This window comes from Nicotiana tabacum, chromosome 16 (genome assembly GCF_000715075.1).
Source record: "Nicotiana tabacum cultivar K326 chromosome 16, ASM71507v2, whole genome shotgun sequence".
NCBI classification, from domain to species: Eukaryota; Viridiplantae; Streptophyta; class Magnoliopsida; order Solanales; family Solanaceae; genus Nicotiana; species Nicotiana tabacum.
In genome coordinates this window covers 21,798,158-21,820,728 of record NC_134095.1, presented here as the reverse complement: position 1 = coordinate 21,820,728, position 22,571 = coordinate 21,798,158, and positions in this window count along the sequence as shown.

The following is a 22,571-nucleotide window of genomic DNA, read 5'->3' as shown; positions in this document are numbered from 1 at the left end:
TATATTTAAGACTTGTACCGGGCGTCGGAACCAAAATACGAGCCCGATACCTATATTTTCTAACCCCTTTTTCATTTCAAATTTTCATATCAAATTTCAGAAAAACAATTTCGTTCAAAAATTCATTTCTTAGGCTTGGGACCTCAGAATTTGATTCCGGGCACATGCCCAAGTCCCATATTTTTCTACAGACCCTCCGGGACCGTCGAATCATAGGTCCTGGTCCGTTTTCCCAAAATGTTTACCGAAGTCAACATTATGCATATTAATACCAAAATTCATCAAATGTTTCACATAATTCACATATTCTAACATCAAAACTTTTTGGCTACATGCCCGAACTGTGCACGCCAATCGAGGAAACTAAAAATGAGGTTTTCAAGGCCTCGAAAGCGCGGAACAAGGAAGAACTACGGTGTTGACCCTTCGGGTCGTCACATTCTCCACCTCTAAAACAACCGTTCGTCCTCGAACGGACAAAAGAAAGAAGTACCTGAGTCAGGAAATAAATGAGGATAACGGCTCCGCATATCGGACTCGGACTCCCTGGTCGATACCTCGGGAGGCTGACCTCTCCACTGAACACGCACCGAAGAAAAACTCTTCGACCTCAACTGTCGAACTTGCCGGTCTAGAATAGCCACCGACTCCTCCTCATATGACAGATCCTTGTCCAATTGGACAGTGTTGAAATCCAATACGTGCGATGGATCTCCGCGATACTTCCGGGGCATAGATACATGAAACACAGGATGCACAGCTGACAAGCTAGGTGGCAAGGCAAGTCTATAAGCCACCTCTCCCATACGATCAAGAATCTCAAATGGACCGATGAACCTAGGGTTGAGCTTGCCCTTCTTCCCAAATCTCATCACGCCCTTCATAGGCAATACACGAAGCAATACCCACTCACCAACCATGAAAGCAACATCTCTGACCTTGCGGTCTGCATAACTCTTCTGTCTGGACTGAGCTGTACGAAGTCTATCCTGAATAATCCTGACCTTGTCCAAGGCTTCCTGAACTAGATCCGTACACAATAATTGAGCCTCTCCCGGATCAAACCATCCAACTGCAGACTGACATCGCCTACCATACAACGCCTCATATGGAGCCATCTGAATGCTGGACTGGTAGCTGTTGTTGTAGGCAAACTCTGCTAAAGGCAACAACTGGTCCCACAAGCCTCCAAAATCAATGACACAGGCTCGGAGCATGTCCTCAAGAATCTAAATAGTCCTCTCGGACTGACCGTTCATCTGGGGATGAAATGTTGTACTCAACTCAACCTCGGTGCCCAACTCTCACTGAACCGCACTCCAGAAATGCGAGGTAAACTGCGTACCCCGATCCGAAATGATAGATAGCGGTACCCCATGAAGGCGAACAATCTCCCTGATATAAATCTCGGCTAACCTTTCAGACGAATAGGTGGCTGCAACAGGAACAAAATGCGCTGACTTGGTCAGCCTATCAACAATGACCTAAACTGCATCAAAATTTTTCCTAGTCATCGGATGTCCAGTAAAGAAATCCATCGTAATCCTCTTCCACTTCCACTCGGGAAGTGCAATCCTCTGAAATAGACCACCGGGTCTTTGATGCTCGTACTTAACCTGCTGACAATTCAAACACCGAGCCACGTGCGCAACGATGTCTTTCTTCATCTTACGCCACCAATAGTGCTGCCTCAGATCCTGATACATCTTCGCGGCGCCCGGGTGAATAGAATACCGAGAACTGTGGGCCTCCGCTAAGATCAACTCTCGAATCCCATCAACATTGGGCACACAAACTCGCCCCTGCAATCTCAATACACCATCATCATCCTAAGGTTACTTTCTTGGCACCTCCACGCTGCACCGTGTCTCTCAAGACACACAAATGGGGATCCTCAAACTACCGCTCGCGGATACGCTCTAATAGTGAGGAACGAGCAACCGTGCAAGCTAACACTCTGCTAGGCTCAGAAATATCCAACCTCACAAGATGATTGGCCAAGGCCTGAACATCCAAAGCAAGCGATCTCTGGCTGACTGGAATATAAGCAAGACTACCCATGCTGGCGGACTTCCTGCTCAATGCATCGGCCACCACATTGGCCTTCCCCAGGTGGTATAAGATAGTAACATCATAATCCTTTAGCAACTCTAACCACCTCCTCTGCCTCAAATTCAACTCTTTCTGTTTGAACAGATACTGAAGACTCTTGTGATCAGTGTAAACCTCACACGTCATGCCATATAAGTAATCCCTCCAGATCTTCAAGGGCATGAACAATGGCTTCCAACTCAAGATCATGAACCAGATAATTCTTCTCGTGGATCTTCAACTGCCTCGAAGCATAAGCAATGACTTTGCCTTCCTGCATCAACACTGCACCAAGACCAATACGAGACGCATCATAATAGACCATATATGGCCCTGAACCTGTGGGCAAAACCAATACTGGTGCCGTAGTTAGAGCTGTCCTAAGCTTCTGAAAGCTTGCCTCACACTCATCTGACCACCTGAACTGGACACCCTTCTGGGTCAATCTGGTCATAGGGGTTGCAATGGATGAAAACCCCTCCATGAACCGACGGTAGTAACCTGCTAACCCCAGGAAACTCCGAATATCCGTAGCTGAAACTGGTCGAGGCCAGTTCTTGACTGCCTCTATCTTCTTCGGGTCTACCTGAATACCTGCTGCTGATACGACATGACCCAGGAATGCGACCGAACTCAACCAAAACTCGCACTTTGAGAACTTAGCATACAACTGACTATCCTTTAGGTTCTGAAGGACCACTTTGAGTTGCTGCTCATGCTCCTCCTGACTGCGGGAGTATATAAGAATATCGTCAATGAAGACTATCACGAACAAGTTCAAATAAGGTCTGAACACTCGGTTCATCAACTCCATGAACGCTGCTGGAGCATTAGTCAATCCAAATGACATGACCAAAAACTTATAGTGCCCATACCGAGTGCGAAATGCTATCTTGGGGACATCAGACGCCCTAATCCTCAGTTGATGATAACCAGATCTCAAATCTATCTTCGAGAACACCCTCGCACCCTGAAGTTGGTCGAATAAATCATCAATCCTTGGCAGTGGATACTTATTCTTAATTGTAACCTTGTTCAATTGCCGGTAATCGATGCACATTCTCATCGAACCATCTTTTTCTTAACAAACAACACCGGCGCACCCTTAGGTGAAACACTAGGTCTAATGAAACCTTTCTCAAGCAAATTCTGCAGCTGTTCCTTTAACTCTTTCAACTCCGGCGGGGCCATACGATATGGCGGGATAGAAATGGGCTGAGTGCCCGGGACCAAATCAATACAAAAGTCGATATCCCTGTCGGGCGGCATACCCGGCAAGTCTGAAGGTAAAACCTCAGGAAACTCCCGAACAACGGGCACAGAATCAATAGAAGGGGCCTCCGCGCTAGAATCGCGAACATACGCCAAGTAGGCCAAACATCCCTTCTCGACCATACGCCGAGCTTTCACATACGAGATAACACTGCGGGTACAATGACCAGAAGTCCCTCTCCACTCTAAACAGGGTAAATCCGGTAAGGCTAAGGTCACGGTCTTGGCATGGCAATCCAAGATAGCATGGTACGGGGATAACCAATCCATCCCCAATATAACATCAAAGTCGACCATGTCCAAAAGCAACAAATCAACACGGGTCTCAAGACCCCCAATCACTACGATACAAGAACGATGAACTTGGTCGACCACAATAGAATCACCCACCGGTGTTGACACATAAACAGGAATACTCAACGAGTCACTAGGCATAACCAAATAGGGTGCAAAATAGGACGACACATATGAATACGTAGATCCGGGATCAAATAGCACAGAAGCATCCCTATCACAGACCAGAATAGTACCTGTAATCACAGCATCTGATGACTCAGCCTCTGGCCTGGCTGGCAAAGCATAACAACGGGGCTGGGCCCCACCTCCCTGAATCATATCCCTGGGACGATCTGCTGCTGGTTGACCCCTACCTCTAGCGGTCTGAGCTCCACTTCTAAGACCTTTACTTCCACCTCTATGTCCTCTACCCCGCCTCTAGCTGGCTGGGCAGGCTGTAGGGCAACTGGTGCCTGGATCATCGGGCGAGAACCCTGTTGCTGCGAGCTGCTGGAAGCTCGAGGGCAATATCTGGCAATGTGACTCACATCGCCGCAAGTATAACATGCCCTCGGCTGCTGAGAAAAACGAAGTGGTGGTGCACTGATAGGTGTTGATGGTGAACTGAAGAGCTACTGGTCAGAATACTGCGACTGAGAACCACGACCACCTGGAGTACCATGAGAAGCCTGGAGAGCTGACTGAAAGGGCCTCGAAGGATGGCCTCTACCATAAGAATCCCTACTTCCAGACGAGGTACCACTGAATCTACCCGAATGCCGGGGCCTTTTATCAGACCCATGACCACCTCCCTGAGCAAGTGCCATTTCTATCCGGTGGGCACCATCTACCGCCTCCTGAAATGAAATCTCACTACCGGCACTCACGACCAAATGAACACGGATCGACTGGGCAACCCATCAATAAACCTCCGCACCCTCTCTCTATCGGTGTGGAGTATCACAATGGCATGACGAGCAAGATCAATGAACCGGGTCTCATACTGGGTGACCGTCACAGGACCCTGCTGGAGACGCTCAAACTGCCTGCGAAGAGCATCTCATTGAGTAACTGGAAGAAACTTCCCCAGAAATAACTCTGAAAACTGATCCCAGGTCAATGATGGCGACCCTGCTAGCCTGGCTAAACAGAAATCCCTCCACCAAGTCTTGGCGGATCCTGCCAGGCGAAAAATGGCGAAGTTGACCCCATTGGTCTCTACAATGCCCATAGTCCGTAGAACCTCATGACAACTGAATATGAAATCCTGAGCATCCTTTGAGGGGGTGCCACTATATGTGGTTGTGAAGATCTTGGTGAAACGATCAAGCTTCCACAAAGCATCCGCGGACATAGCCGCACCATCGCTGGACTGAGCCGCAATACTTGGTTGGGCTGCCACAACTGGCTGAACTGCCACGGCTGGCTGAACTGCTGGAACCTGAGCCTGAGGAGCTACCGGCTCTGGAGTACGAGTATCGGGAGTCTGAACTCCTCCCCCAGCCTGAGATGTGGCTGGAGCTACGGGAAGAAAACCTGCTCTAGAAATGCCCTCCATAAAGCCTACTAGTCGGACCAAAGCGTCCTAAAGCAGTGGAGTGGCTATGAAACCCTCTGGGACTTGAGCTGGGCTGACTGGAATAGCTGGGGCCGGAACCTCCTCCTCAAAATCGACCTGAGGCTCCGTCGCTGGAAATGCTGCTCGGGGCTGAGCTCTGCCCCGACCTCGGCCTCTGGCACGGCCTCGGCCCCGCCCTCTGCCCCTAATAGGGGCTGCTGTTGGGGGCTTAGGCTGTTGCGCAGCAGAAGAGGAAGCACGTGTCCTCGCCATCTGCGAAAGAACAAAGTTGAAATACAATAAGTACTTGAGAAATAGAATCGCTCGACAAGAATGAACAAGGTGAAGTTTTCCTAACTCAGTAGCCTCTTCGGGATAAATACAGACGTCTCCGTACCGATCCCTCAGACTCTACTGAGCTTGTCCGTGAGTTGTGAGACCTAAGTAACCTAGTGCTCTTATACCAACTTGTCACGACCCAGATTTCCCACCATCGTGTGTCATGATGGCGCCTACTATCGGAGCTAGGCAAGCCAAATATATAAAACACCTTTCCTGCTTTCTTTCAAACAATATAATAAACGAGACAAAATCTAAGCAGAAGACTTGAAATCTAAAGCAACTGAAAACCAGAAGTGCGGAAGTTTAATACACATCACTACCCAAGGTCTGGTGTCACTAGCTCACGGACTACTACAGAATACTACAAACAATGTCTGAAAGGAAATACATCATGTTTGTCTGATACAAGATGAACAAACGAAAAACGTGGAAAGGGACTTCGTCCTGCGAACGCCAGCTAGGCTACCTCGAGAGTCCCTGGACTGAAGACAGCTCCCAGACATCCTACTGCTGTGGTCCGTAAGCTGCTCCCTGATCTGTGAACCAAAAATGCACAGAGTATAGTATCAGCACAATCGACCCCATATGCTGGTAAGTACCTGGCCTAACCCCGGCGAAGTAGTGACAATGCTAGACAGTACCTACCACAATTAACCTGTATAGATATATATACAACGAGTGCAAGAAAACAATAACAAGATAATACAAAGTAAAACTGGGAGGGGACATGCTATCGGGGAGTAACAGATAAAATGAAATAACGGAGATAAACAGAAGAAACTCTGGTTCCCATGATGTATATATATATATATATATATATATATATATATATATATATATATATATATATATATATATATATATATATATATATATATATATATATATATATATAAGTGGACGGCGTGCCACACGATCCCATAATATCATATATAAGTGGACGGCGTGCCACACGATCTCATAATATCATATATAAGTGGACGGCGTGCCACACGATCCCATAATATCATATATAAGTGGACGGCGTGCTACACGATCCCATAATATCATATATAAGTGGACGGCGTGCCACACGATCCCATAATATCATATATAAGTGGACGGCGTGCCACACGATCCCATAATATCATATATAAGTGGACGACATGCCACACGATCCCATAATATCATATATAAGTGGACGGCGTGCCACACGATCCCATAATATCATATATAAGTGGACGGCGTGCCACACGATCCCATAATATAGTTCATAATATCTGACTTCATATAGTAGACCCCTTTAGGGGAGAATAACAACTCAATACCTTTAACCCGGCAAGGGTACAGCTAACAACCCAAAATATCCCGACAAGGGAGAATCTATATATCAGTCTACACATCCCGGCAAGGGAGTATTTACAACACATTCTCCTTTTTAAATCCGTTCTTCTAAACTAACACATTCATGTTCGAGCTAACGCTCCAAAAGTACACCAATCGCAATTTTACCTCAACCGTTCATATTATATGAAACTCATCAAATAAACAAGGAGCTTGTGTCACATTATTCGAATTAAAAACAATCAAGACTCACGGTCATGCTAGACTCCGGTGCATAGATAACCGTCACTATGCCTATACACCGTACTCCACATTAGCAAGTAGAAAATATCATCCTAATCCTATTCCCTCAAGCCAAAGTTAGAACAAACACTTACCTCGAAAGTTCCAAACTCAACTCACGCTTCTAGTATAACTTTACCTCTTGATTCCACCACCAATCCACTCGAATCTAGTCATAAGTTACTTAATCACATTAATAATTACTAAATGAATCATCCCCAATGCATGAAAATAGATTTTTCAAGGTTTTTCCCGAAAAGGTCAAAAATACCCCCGGACCCACGTGGTCGAAACTCGAGGTTCGGACCAAAACCCGGTTACCCATTACCCTATGAATCCCAATATATGATTTGTTTTTAAATCGGACCCCAAATTGAGGTCCAACTTCTCAATTTGTAGAAAACCTAGGTTCTACCCAAAACACCCAATTTTCCCCATGAAAATCTTTGATTTGAAGTTGAAATTATGTTAAAAGATGTTAAGGAATAAAGAAATTAAGTTAGAAATCACTTACCAATCGCTTTGAAGAAGAAAAGTTCTTTGGAAAATCGCCTCTTAGGTTTTGGGTTTTTGAAAAGTGGAAAAATGACTAAAAATCCCGAATTTATACATTTTTCTGGGGCTGGCGCGGACCGCACAGAAATGCACCGCGGCCGCGCCGAGGAAGGGGAAGAGTGGGCTCTCTCTGAACCCACCCAGCGCGGACCGCACTGATTTGGTGCGCGACCGCACTGGTCGACCCTCTGAACCCCACCACGCGGACCGCACAGAAAAGCACCGCGGCCGCGTGGCTACCAGTGCAGACCGCGCGGAAATGGCCGCGGCCGCGCTGGGCCTGCAACATCTGAACCTTTATATTTTTTTTTCTAAGTCTAAGACCTCCCGGGCCCCATTCAAAACTCACCCGAGCCCTCGGGGCTCCAAACTAAACATGCACACAACCTTAAAAACTTCTTACGGACTTACTCGTGCGATCAAATCGCCAAAATAACATCATATACATAGGATCAAGCCTCAAACACATGATTTTCTTTCTTCAACTTTCATAACTCAAATTCTCCATTTTAGTCCGAAACACGTCATATGACGTCAGTTTTTAGCCAAACTTTACAGATAGTGCTTAACACATATTTAAGACTTGTACCGGGTATCGGAACCAAAATACGAGCCCGATACCTATATTTTCTAACCCCTTTTTCATTTCAAATTTTCATATCAAATTTCAGAAAAATAATTTCTTTCAAAAATTCATTTCTCGGGCTTGGGACCTCAGAATTTGATTCCGGGCACACGCCCAAGTCCCATATTTTTTTACGGACCCTTCGGGACCGTCGAATCACAGGTCCGGGTCCGTTTACCCAAAATGTTGACCGAAGTCAACATTATGCATATTAATACCAAAATTCATCAAATGTTTCACATAATTCACATATTCTAACATCAAAGCTTTCCGGCTACGCGCCCGAATTGCTCATGCCAATCGAGGCAACTAAAAGCGATGTTTTTGAGGCCTCGAAAGCATGGAACAAGGAAGAATTACGGTGATGACCCTTTGGGTCGTCACAATCAGCCTCTGAGGGCATCCCATCATATCATATCGGCCACTGTGGGCAAAATCATCAACGTATACCAATAGATCAGGTGGTGGTGAATATATAACACCATAACCTTTCCCATATCCCATATACAAATATATACATACATATATATGCGTATATAACGCCATATGGTCACGGATCAATGTACATGAATGTAATGCATGAAAAGTAAGTTAATAGATCTTTTGGAATGTCATACGATCATTTTTGCCTTTGTGTAATGTCATAAAGTAAACTCTTTTCAACTTTCGTATTTCTCTGGGACCTATCAACAGATGATAAAATATTATGACACATGGAAATTCAAGAACATAGATATCTCTAATACTTCTATGAATAGAGCCATTCATGAAATTTGTGCATTTGTATATTTCATTCGTATCGTGTGGAACATGCTAAAAGAAAGAAGTGATAGCCTTAACATCCTTGGAGTAGGGAAAACTCCGTCCAATATTCCGTTGGAAAACCTTCGTTGATTGAACGAAATTTGCCCCTGTTTCTTAGAAATTCATGGATGAAATTGCTTCTGGTTCCTAAAAATTTTGGAGTGAAATAACGTTTTTGTTTCCTTGAAATTTTTGAGAGGAGTAACGTTCTGGTTACTTGAAATCTTGGAAGGAATAAGTTTTTGGTTCCTTGAGTTTGAAAGGAATTTCTTGGAATTATTGAGAGGTGTAACGTTTTGGTTACTTGAAATCTCGGAAGGAATAGGTTTTCTGGTTCCTTTAGATTGAAAGGAATTTCTTGGAATTTTTAAGACTAATCTTTGATTCATATTGGATCGTCACCAGACAATGATAGTCATTCATACACTTTTATGCCTAGGTTGCCACCTAGGCATAAGTGACTACTTAGTCACTTTTTGACTTGGTGGCTTCTTGCCACGTGTTTGGGGATAATTTATAAATTATTATCCACTTATTAGTTAATTGGGTAATGTCCCGTTATCCGATAATTAACCAATTACCCGTATAATTTAAAAATTATCACAAATTACTTAAAATTCTATTTATTTTTAATATACTTTATATATACTTTATACATTATACTACCGTGGTCATATGGTACCTTGCATGGTACTTGTTCATAATTATCAAGTATTATTACTCGACCCGTATTTTATCCCAAATTGTCAAACTTGGACAAAATTCATTTTCTTTGACTTGCTCCACCTTTTACCTTCATGAATTTACTAATAACTTTTGAAATAGCATAATCCTTATAATTTCTAAATAATATTTGGACTGCTGTCAATTACCTTGCGACAAATTCAACGTACAATATTTCAGGGTGCAACATCGTCGTAACTTAATACAGTAAAGCGTGACATCTCCGTAATGTAATACTGCTGGGTGCAATACTGTTTTAACTTAATACTACGAAACATCATCATAATATATTATTGCAGATGGTAACATCATCGTAATATATTACTGCAGAGCATAACATCGACGTAATACTGCGGGGCGCAACATTATTCTCCCTTTTGGAACATTTGTCCACGAATGTTGACTGATGCACTTATCATTTTCATAACTTATATCTTCCGAATACTTTAGAACTTCCCTTTCCATCTAGGCAACTATTCTATGAATGAGTCCAAAGTCCAGGGTATTCCCCCTTTAGGTCTCCTTTCAAACCACAACTTGTAGTCGGAATCCTTCCAATCTTGTAACTGTTGCTACCTTTCATCGTGCAGCCTGTACAATTTTGACCTTGTAAGTGTGCCCAATCTCTAGGCTTCATATGTAGAGCTAGATAAGATGTCCCTATGGGTATCTATGAGTATACTGAAGTTCTTCACTCGGTACTTGTTGAATTCACGAATATTTATTTCATCGCATAGGTCCGTTTAGCCATCCGTATGAATTTACTGCCATAACTCTTACGTTAATTTATCGTTGCTGAGGTCTGCTACCAAATCCCAGCTTACTCTCGTTGCTTATTTCATATGTATAAATTTAAGTCCTTTAATGCTTCCTGATTACTGCTCATCTTTAGAATGACGGCCTAATCTCATCTCATACTTTGTGAATTTTATCCATCCATTGTTGATTCACCTCAATATTTATCTACAATATACCACTGATAACTTGAAACTTCTTACGTAATACTTTTCCCCTAGGGCTTATGTTACATCAAGGAATATTCGAAGTGATTCCTATAATCGTATTTCATAGTGTCTTAATGTGATTCACCTTATGGGGGTATCCTAGTTTCGTGCCGCAAGCGAAATCTTTTCTCCTTCTTTTATTTTTTTCTTCAAATCATTATTCAAATGAAGGCCCAAATGTCATCCATTATCTATCACAATTATACCCTCATTTTATTACCAGGTCAGGATTTCATTCCTTCTAAATGCTATTAATCTTAGACTCCTTTGAGTTCATTAAGGCTGTATAACATAGAGAAACTGTCTGCTCTTCTTGTTTTCATGGGCTTAATCCTAAAGACTTATCCATTCTTGTCACCTTTTCACTTGCCTTTCCTCATCCTTACTCATGTTTCCTTAAAACTTTGTTGCTCTACCATACTTTATCTTGTGACCTATACATATCCATTTATATTACTCTCAACTTTCCTTCAACTTGCTTGCTTCATAGATTTCCTTATGTTATTCTAGAATGTCAAGCGAGACATCACATCATCTCCAAATTTTCTCTATTCTCTTAACTAGATCTCTTAGTACTTAGAAACCATAGGTTGTAAGACATGCCACCGACGATGCCGCTATCATTCCTTGTTATTGGATTCCCGTGCTTATAGCCTTCTATCTGAAGTATGGACTATTCACGATCTTCTGCCTTTGAGTATCTCGTATGTTGTTCACCTTTACCTTACTTACCTTAAAATCTAGCATCATATCTTCTATCTCTTTCCTGACCTCCCCTCCACCTAGTTGTAATTCACGTCCATAACTTGAAGATCTATTATAATACTCGTACCTCTGGTACATACACAATCCGGTGGGAGCTTCGTATTGACTTCTTATGAGGCTGGTACTTCTTCTTACTAGCTTCCTTGTAGAGCCATTATAGATTATGGTTGTTGTGTTATTTCTCTTGAACATCTAATATTAAGAGTGATTCTGTCATGTTCTCAAGCACAACTTCGATAATTTTTCTAGGTCCAATAATCAGACTCCAAATTTACTTGGGTGATGTAATTCTTTAGTTTCCTCTTCCTTCTGATCAGCCTTTATGTAGGCTTAAGCTATCTTATGATCTGTGGCGCATGGTATCAGTTATTACCTTAGCCTTTCATGGGCATTATGGAATATCCATGATACAATCTTCTAACAATTCAATCCTTTGTCTATGCTCTGGGGTGAATTCTTTGTTTTAACTTATACCGGAGTCTTCTATGGCTGTATGATTGTCAACAAATATGCTGCCTAGATAATTCTCCAAAATCTTGAGTGTATCCATAACGTACAAACTCTGGATCATTGATCGAATAATTCCTTTCGTTCGATCTCAACTTTCTTTTAACGTAAGCTATTACGTTTCCTGGTCTTTCTGCCTCCTTGTTGTGTCCATACTTAGCTTATATTAGTGCCCACACTTGCCAGAGTTTTATACAACTCATATGATCTCGAATATTACTTTTAATTCTTACTTCCCGTTCATTAGCCATGGTAGGTGCCACTTTCCTTTGGAATACTTACAATGTTGTTGCGAGATTGTTGTTACACGACCATTTCCTCTTTAAGTCGTTGTGCTTAGGCTAAATCCTTCTTTCTTATCTCCTTAGCTAGTCTTTCGTTGTAGTATTTAGGGAGAACCCTTGAATCTCGTAAAGCTATGAGCTTTTTACGGACCTTTTTAATGTCCTTACTTGCCTATAATCATCCGTAGTTGCTTGCTTCCATGCCCTTATGCTTGTATGGTTGCTTCTGAACTGATATTTTGACTACCTTCCCAGTGGCACTTTATTTTATCCCCATAACACTCATACAGTACCTTTAACTACCCCGACTCTTATTTGAATATATCTCAAGTATTATAATGATATTCTTCGAGGCTAAATTCTCCATGTTGGGTTCTACCATGTTTATCTTACACGATCTGATGACTCATCTGTAACCTCCTATTTAGCCATAACTGGGATCTTCCTGACCAATTACTAACTACTCGTTGGCCCATTCTCATAACAATATTCCTCGTAATCTTTCTTGGGTTATTTTCTTTGTCTTAACTTACATTTCGCACTGGCTCCTTATTTATTAATAACAACTCGAGCAAGAACCTTTACTTCCTCTCCTTGACGTCGTGCTTGCATAATATTCTTGAATCGTAGCGTAGCTGTAAGATTTGGATAAGTTCCATCTTATTCGTCTTTCATTTATCGCATTCTTTCTTTACCATTCCATAGTCACTAGAACCACTTAATTCTGACTTAATATCACATCACTCAATATTCTCCCCTTTAGGGATGTACTAAGATTTAGCACTATGACGATCTACCTGTAGATGTTTTACCTCTTCAGCCTTGGCGTCTTCTCACATCACCGATGACCCTTACTCACCTTGCGGTAGTCCTTCTGTACCAAGAAAATGAAATTTCTTACTCGCGAGGGTGGAACTTAGTGTGAGTGGCACACATAGTCCCTTAAGCTTAACTTTGCTCACAATACTTGCTTTAGGGAAGCGTCTTCCTGAATGACCATTCTTTGAATTTCTCCTAAATCTTCTTCTGTTGTCCATTCTACTATCGTCGGAACAAAATCTGAAATTCTCATGATGTCGGCTATTATCAAATCACTCAGTCCCTAATTCACGTTTAGTTTATCTTGTTCACCAGCCGATATTGATTTCTATTATTCTGTGGTCTATCTTATAATTGTGGTAATCATGTTGGAGTCATGAACTTATTTTTTTTTGAAATAAGGATATGACTTTATGGCCTATATTTTCTTGTTGTCTCAAGGCCTGTGACTTCTCGTCGTTTCCTTCACTTGACTATAGAATCTATAATACTGTCATTTTTATGATCTATCGTTGTCATCCATGTGTCACGTCTTACTCACAATGCTTCATTAACTCTGTTCTTATCTCTCGATAATTATCTATGTCTACTGATTTACTCTGAAAACTCGAACAAAACATTCTTTTGCTTTTGGCTCCCTTGCTCCATCCCTTGGCTCTTCCAGTTGCCTAACATTCTTTCTTTACTGGGGGCGGGAGCCACACTAAGGTAATATTTATTCTTTCAAGGCTTCCAGTGCTCATATATAGCTTTAATATTTTAGGGTACACTATCTAGGTGTTTCACGAGGAGATCTATTAGCGCATTTGCAATATCCTTTAGAAATGTCAACTAAAGCTAACAATCCATTCACTATTTTGGGCCATTCTAACCCCATCCAGATCGTGATATCCCGTCCTCTTCTTAATCTACACCTGTTAGCCCCCAATATGGTATAACTGAGATGGGTGTGACCAATTATACATACCTCTATTACTATTAAGGGTAACTCAAATGCTTATATTTTTCTGTCGGAATTGTAATACTGATAATCTTCATTAACTGGGTGCCTCGTACCCTTCTTCATCTTGCTTCCTTTGCTTGTTGAAACTTGTATTTATATTCTTAATTTCTCGTTGTCTTTCACCATAAATGTGGATATACATTATTTCCTTAAGGCTTCTTATCAGGGATCTTACACCTTTCATTACACCCATGATTTGCTAAAGACCTAACATTTACTTATCATAAGCAAGATGCAAAATTGAGTTCCTCGAAATAAACAATTCTATGGCTATATCTCTTATCGATCGTCTTTCTGAATGTAGGCATCATCTTATTACGATTAGAAGTTTGGGACTTGAATTCTTATAAGTGAGCTCTACCACACGATCTAGAGTAGGAAGAACGAGTGATAGTTCTAAATGCCTTGTAGCCTCCTGCTTATAAGTGTGGTGCACGACACACCCATAAACAAGACTCTACTAGACACGGCTTGTAGACTTCCTAGGACAGAACTACTCTGATACCACCTTTTGTCACGACCCAAACCAATAGGGCACGACGCGCACCCGGTACCTTACTCAACCGAGTACCAACGTAATGTATCTTTCTTATTACATCATCATATGCACGTGACATACGAGCCTAGTAGACCAAAATAATCATTTATAAACTCAAAACATAGGCCGACAAGGCCGTACAATCTTTCACCTACACAACATATGTCTACAAGCCTCTAAGAGTACATAAATGTCATTAAGGTCGGGACAGAGTCCCGCCATACCAAACAATACACGTCTAAATAAAACTAACCAAACAAGAAACTCCGAAGCAAATGGAGCGCATCATCATCTTTTGCTGAGCTAATAGCCTACTTGGAGGGCTCTTGACCTATTTATCGGGACCTGTGGGCATGAAATGCAGTATCCCCCAGGAAAAACGGACATCAGTACGAAAAATGTACCGAGTATGTAAGGCACATAAATAAGTACATAACAGACATGGAAGAAATATAGAGTAATTGACTCAATCTGTAAGTTTGGATAACTCTGTAAGTCATAAATTACTTTTATCATCATTCATATGCATATATGTCATGTCATGCATAGGTGCATGTTTCATAACATCATCAGCCTCTGAGGGCATCCCATCATATCATATCGGCCACTATGGGCAAAATCATCAACCTATACCAGCTGATCAGGTGGTGGTGCATATATAACGATATATATATATATATATATATATATATATATATATATATATATATATATATATATATATATATATATATATATATATATATATATATATATATATATATATATATATATATATATATATATATATATATATATATATATATATATATATATATATATATGGTCACGGGTCGATGTACATGAATGCAATGCATGAAAAGTACGTTAATAAATCTTTCAGAATGTCATAAGACCATTTTGCCTTTGAGTAATATCATAAAGTAAACTCTTTTCAACTTTCGTATTACTTTGGGACCATGAACAGATGGTCAAATATTACGACACATGGAAAGTCAAGAACATAGATATCTCTAATACTTCTATGAATAGAGTCATTCATGGAATTTGTACATTTGCACGTTTCGTTCGTATCGTATGGATCATGCCAAAAGAAAGAAGAGATAGCCTTAACATACCCGGAGTAGGAAAAACTCCGTATAATATTCCGTTGGAAAACCTTCATTGATTGAGCGAAATTTTCCCCTGCTTCTTAGAAATTCATGGACGAAATTGCTTCCGGTTCCTAAAAAATTTAGAGTGATACAATGTTTTTGTTTCCTTGAAATTTTTGAGAGGAGTAACGTTCTGGTTACTTGAAATCTTGGAAGGAATATGTTTTTGGTTCCTTGAGATTGAAAGGAATTTCTTGGAATTATTGAGAGGAGTAACGTTCTGGTTACTTGAAATCTTAGAAGGAATACGTTTTTTGGTTCCTTGAGATTGAAAGGAATTTCTTGGAATTTCTGAGACTAATCTTTGATTCATATTGGATTGTCACCAGAGAATGATAGTCATCCATACTCTTTTATGCCTAGGTTTCCACCTAGGCATAAATGACTACTTAGTCACTTCTTGATTTGGTGGCTTCTTGCCACGTGTTTGGGGATAATTTTTAAATTTTTATCCACTTATTATTTAATTGGGTAATGTCTCATTATCCGATAATTAACCAATTACCCGAATAATTTAACAATTACCACAAATTGCGTAAAATTCCACTTATTTTTAATATACTTTATACATTATACTACCGTGGTCATATGGCAACTTGCATGGTACTAGTTCATAATTATCAGGTATTATCGCTCGACCCGTATTTTATCACAAATTGGCCACTTTCAACAAAACTCATTTTCTTTAATTCGCTTACCCTTAATACTTTATGACACTTATTGCTTATTATAAATAGTGTAAGTATGTTATCCTCAAGATAATCTCATCCCCGAGCCTATGTTAATTAAGAGAAGATGAAACTTTTAACGTACGAAAATGCGAGATGTAACATCAACCACTTTTGTGACGACCCAAATCAATGGGCCGGGACAGGTGCCCGAGACCTATCAGTCAAACACACCTAAGCATGCATCTAAGATATAAACCCGAATAACATCTGCTGAATTATGAGAATAATATACTTGAAGGAAACCTGCCCAAAAGGCATATGTACATATACATGCAAAATACATAGGGCAAAGTATTGCCTAGTAGATACCATCGCCTATGAGGGCAACATAAGCAGTGTATGACCTGGGTATAAAGAGTCAACTCATCCTATTTCAATCCCAATATCCATGCTATCATCTAAGAATTGTAATCCATCTATGTCAATGGTGATAAGGTTTTAACGGAATTCTTGCGAGAATTTTTAGGATCGTAGCAACATTAAATTTTGCGGTTCTAAAGGAGTACGGTGCAACCTTTTCCAAGAATATCATATGGACTTTCCCCTACTCTAGGTATGTTAAGGTTATCCATTATTTCTTTTTGGCATGATCCAAGTTATATAGAAGAAACGAACAAATACACAGTTTCATGAATTACTCTATTCATAGAAATACTAGGGGTCTTTGTGTTCTTGATTCCTCATGTGACATATTATTATATCTTCTGTTCATGGGTCTCAGAATAATACCCAGTTGAAAAAGTTTATTCGGAAGGAGTATTGAGAATATTACACATATTTTCATACATTTCATTCATTTATACATGTACATTGACCCATGACCAGATGGCGTTATATACACGTATTTATATGTATATGGGATATGGGAAAGGTTTATGACATTATATACGCACCACCACCTGATCAGTTGGTATATGTTGATGATTTTCTGATCTGTTGGTATATGTTGATGATGTTTCCCATAGTGGTCGAGATGATATGATGGGATGCCCTCAGTGGCTTTATGATGTTATGTATACCTATACCCATGCATGACACAACATTTATATACACGTGCATAACATTATAAATGTTTCAGAATTTACAAAGTTACTCAGATTTAGAGATGGATTTCTTTATTCCATGTTTCATATATGCCTTCTACGTATAGATTTTCATACCTTACATACTCCGTACATTTTTTTCGTACTGACGCCCTATTTTACGGGGCATGCGTTTTATGCCCGCAGGTGCAGGTAGGCAAGCTGACAGCCCCCCTTTTCAGGATCCTTGATCAGCGAGAGTTGGCGTGCTCCACTTGATCCAGAGCTGCTTTTGATTTTGGTATGATACGCTTGTATACATATATGGGTATGATGTGGCTCAGTCCCGTCTTTGTACAGTTTTATTTCTATTAGAGGTCTGTAGATAGTATGTTTAGATCGATAGTATATGGCCTTGCCGGCTTCCAGTTATAGCAGCCTTGTCGGCTCGCCCTACGTATGTTGCACGTATATGTACATATGCCTTTTGGGCAGGTTTCCTTCATGTATATTATTCTCATAATTCAGCAGATGTTATTCGGTTTTATATATTAGATGCATGCTTAGGTGTGTTTGACAGATAGGTCTCAGGCACCCGTCGTGGTCCATCGATTTAGGTCGTCACAAAAGTGGTTGATGTTACATCTCGCATTTTCGTACGTTAAAAGTTTCATCTTCTCGTAATTAACATAGGCTCGAGGATGATATTATCTCGAGGATAACATACTTACGCTATTTATAACAAGCAATAAGTAAGTGTCATAAAGTATAAAGTGCAAGCGAATTAAAGAAAATAAATTTAGTTGAAAGTGGCCAATTTGAGATAAAATACGGGTCAAGCGATAATACCCGATAATTATGAACTAGTACCGTGCAAGGTACCATATGACCATGATAGTATAATGTATAAAATATATTAAAAATGGGTAGTACTTTTAGGTACTTTGAGATAATTCTTAATTATACGGGTAATTGGCTAATTATCGGTAACGAAATATTACCTAGTTAATTAATAAATTTAGTGGATAAGATTAAATTTCTCCCCTCCAGAACGTGGAAGAAATCCACAAACTAAAAAGAATGACTCTTTAGTCTTCTTGAATAGGTGGCAATTATGTTAGCCAAAGAAGGGACATTACATTTTTTTATAATCATTACATTACTATCCATCCATGAACACTCCTTCAATGGTAACTTAATTAAGAATTCAGTCCGAATTGGTCAAACTAAAGCCACAAATCCAAGTTGAAATTGCAACATATAATGATGGACATGATGAGGTGAGCTGTGTACAGTGGAGGGCCATATATTGAACTATTGCAAAGTATTACCGAGTAGATACCATCGCCTATGAGGGCAACAGAAGCAGCAGGATCTGGGTATAAAGAGTCAACCCATGCTATTTCAATCCCAATATCCATGCAAGCATCTAAGAATTGTAATCCGTCTATGTCAATGGTGATAAGGTTTCCACGTAATTCTTGTGAGAAATTTTAGGATCGTAGCAACATTAAATTTTGTGGTTCTAAAGGAGTACGGTGCAACCTTTTCGAAGAATATCATACGGATTTTTCCCTACTCCAGGTATGTTAAGGCTATCCCTTCTTTCTTTTTGGCATGATCCAAGTTATACAGAAGAAACGAGCAAATACACACGTCACGACCCAAAAATCCCTGCGAAGGAATCGTGATGGCACCTAGTCTCTAAACTAGGTAAGCGTAACATAAACTAAATTAACATTGATGCTTACTAACTTTAAATTAACCAACTCTGAATAAATCAAAATTCCCAAAACCGGTGGTACAAGTCACAATCCTATCTAAGAGTAATTTCACAAAATATTACATCACTGCCCTGAAACAAAGGAGCAAATGGAAGTAAATACAAATGAAGGCGACTCCGAGACCTGTGAATGATGTAGCAAGTTTACCTTGAGTCTCCACCGCAATGACCAGCACAACTACTATCAATCCACCTGGATCTGTACACAAAAATGTACAGAAGTTTAGTATGAGCACACCACGATGATGCCCAGTAAGTATCAAGACTAACCTCAGTGAGGTAGTGACGCGGAACAGTCAGGACACCTACTGGTCAAATTAAATGAACAGGATATGATAATAAAACATCAAGATAAAGATAACAAAGTGATATCAACCTCGGAGAGAAAATCCAAGTACAAACAGTATAATCAATAAAGGGAGAACACGAATAGTAACAAACTGAAACCAAGTAAATCAGATAACCCAAGCAATTCAACACTGGCATAATAGAGACGAAGACAAGTAAGAATGTATCCAATTAAAGAAAACAATGTCAACTCAATCAATCACATCATGTTTAATACCACCATCCCGACCATTTCAATCCTCGATTTCTCATATCATAATCTCAACTTTTGAACTTTCAGCACATACGGCACCTCGTGCTCACATAGTTTCCATCTCACTCTTAACAACAAAATCCACATGATATAAAATACAAAATGTCCTTACAAATGCACTTAAGATGCTCTAGAAGTCATATTTACGTAATATAAATTAAATTTCAATTTCTAGATAAGTTTGGAAAATCGGCGAGAAGAGATGAAGTTATTTTTAGAAATCATTCGAGTAAGAAAGTACCCCTTTAAATTTAAAATACAACATTGGAAGAATTATTACCTTTAAGAGAGGAGTTGATATCTTAAAACTTAGTAGAAATTCCTTTTTAAGAAAAATACAACCTCAGACGGTTTAAGGAGATATAATTGAGACACTAATTGAATTAAGGATGTAACAATTATTGAAGTTTGAAGTATTGGAACGTATATATATATATACAGTGAGGTTTTGAAAACATTGTGGGTTCTAACATAAAGGATCACAACAATAAAGGAATTAAACAGTTTAAACATTTGAATTGATAACAACAAATAAACACAGCAACAGAAAGTGTACGACATCACCCTTCGTGCTTTTACTCTCGTTCTCACCATAAAAATCAATATTCACTTTTATTCTTTCTTGTTGCGGCGTGCAACCCGATCCCATTCATATATTACTATTGCGGCGTGCAACCCGATCCAAAACATATAATCTTGTTGCGGCATGCAACCCGATCCAAATCATATAATGATGTTGGGGCGTGCTACCCGATCCATATAATATTGTTGCGGCATGCAACCCGATCCATATAATATTGTTGCGGCGTGCAACCCAATCCATATAATATTATTGCGGCATGCAACCCGATCCATGTAATATTATTACGGCGTGCAACCCGATCCCAATATACAAATCAACACCAATCACGAAAGAATCCCTAGCAAGAGAATAATAAGGAAACAACAATATCCCGGCAAGGGAGTCAACAACAAGAATAAAACACGTCCCGGCAAGGGAATCAACAGTAATAATTAAATATGTCCCGGCAAAGGAATCAGCTATAACCAAACTTGTACCAACAATTAACTTCACAATGAAATCTCAACTACACAACAAGATATAATAAGAACGTGATAACTACACCGGCAACCACAACAATTGGACATGTAACCTATTTGCACGAAGTCATAGAGGAACTCACAACCAAGAAGTATAAAAACAATAAAGAAGGCAATAACTTCAACTAAGGCAATTTAGGGTCAATGTAACACGTAAGAATTAGAGGAAAGCTAACAACATCATATGGAGCATATAGAGGCAATTTAAGCAACTAGGAAACCCAATCATAACAGGATACTTTCCAGATAAGGACCTAAGAATCCTAGAGGCAAATTTTCCACAAATAAGTCCGATCACACACTCGTCACCTCGCATGCATGGACTGTAATTAGCATAGAAGACTCAATTCATAAGGGGAAGTCCGCCACACAAGGTTAGGCAAGATACTTACTGTTGATACCCAATTTTTCCCTATATATTTTTTAATATGAAAAATGCCTTCACAAAAGCATATATATGCATATATAAGCATATCCAAATGTTTTATTATTTTTTCATAATTTTTAAAGGTTTTTAAATCGATTTATTTCCCTTTTCATCCATAAAATCCAAATAATTATGTCCGAAATTATTATTTTTGATGATTCATTTATTGAATCTTTATATTTATGCCAAAATATGGCTAAGGTAATTTTTACATATTTTTACAATTTTATTTAGTATTTTTTAAAGATAATAGCATATAATTGCAATATTAGCCTTTTTAAGATTTAATTGTATTTTATATTTATAAAATAAAGCACTATATTTTTAAATTGTTTATATGTTATAAATCATTTTAGTGCTTTCAATTTATTTTTAGAAATTTATTTACTATTTTGTAAATTTAAAAAGTGAAAATTATCTTTTTAAATAACAACCCATTTGTATTTAATTTTTAGCCTAAATTTAACCCCAAATCAAACCAAATTTCCCCGCCCAATTTCAATTAAGCCTGACCCCAACCCAATTTCAACCAACCCAAACTCGAATTCCCCACCTACCCCTTTAATCTAGGCCGTACAATTCACCCTTCCATAATTAAACCCAATTGACCCCTTAACCTAATTCACTTTTCACCAAACGCCACCCTTGAATCCCTCTCCTCTCAATTCTCTCTGCAGCCTCACATGAACCTTAGCCGCCGCCACCCATTTCACCCTAATCCACCTCAATTCCCGCCTAATGCATGGTCTCCCATTCTCCAATTTTAATGTTGTTTATGATTTTACTATGTTCAAACGACTTGGTTATGCTTTCCTTCTACTTGATTCAGCATGTTGAAAACCCTAAGTCTTTTTTGGTCTTATCCGGTTTCTAAAACTGTCTTTGTTGTTTGACTGTATACTCGTTCGATTAAGTTCTTTGTCCTTGTTTGACTTAATTGATTCTAAGTTTTTACCATCTTTTAAACTCGACTGTTGTTGA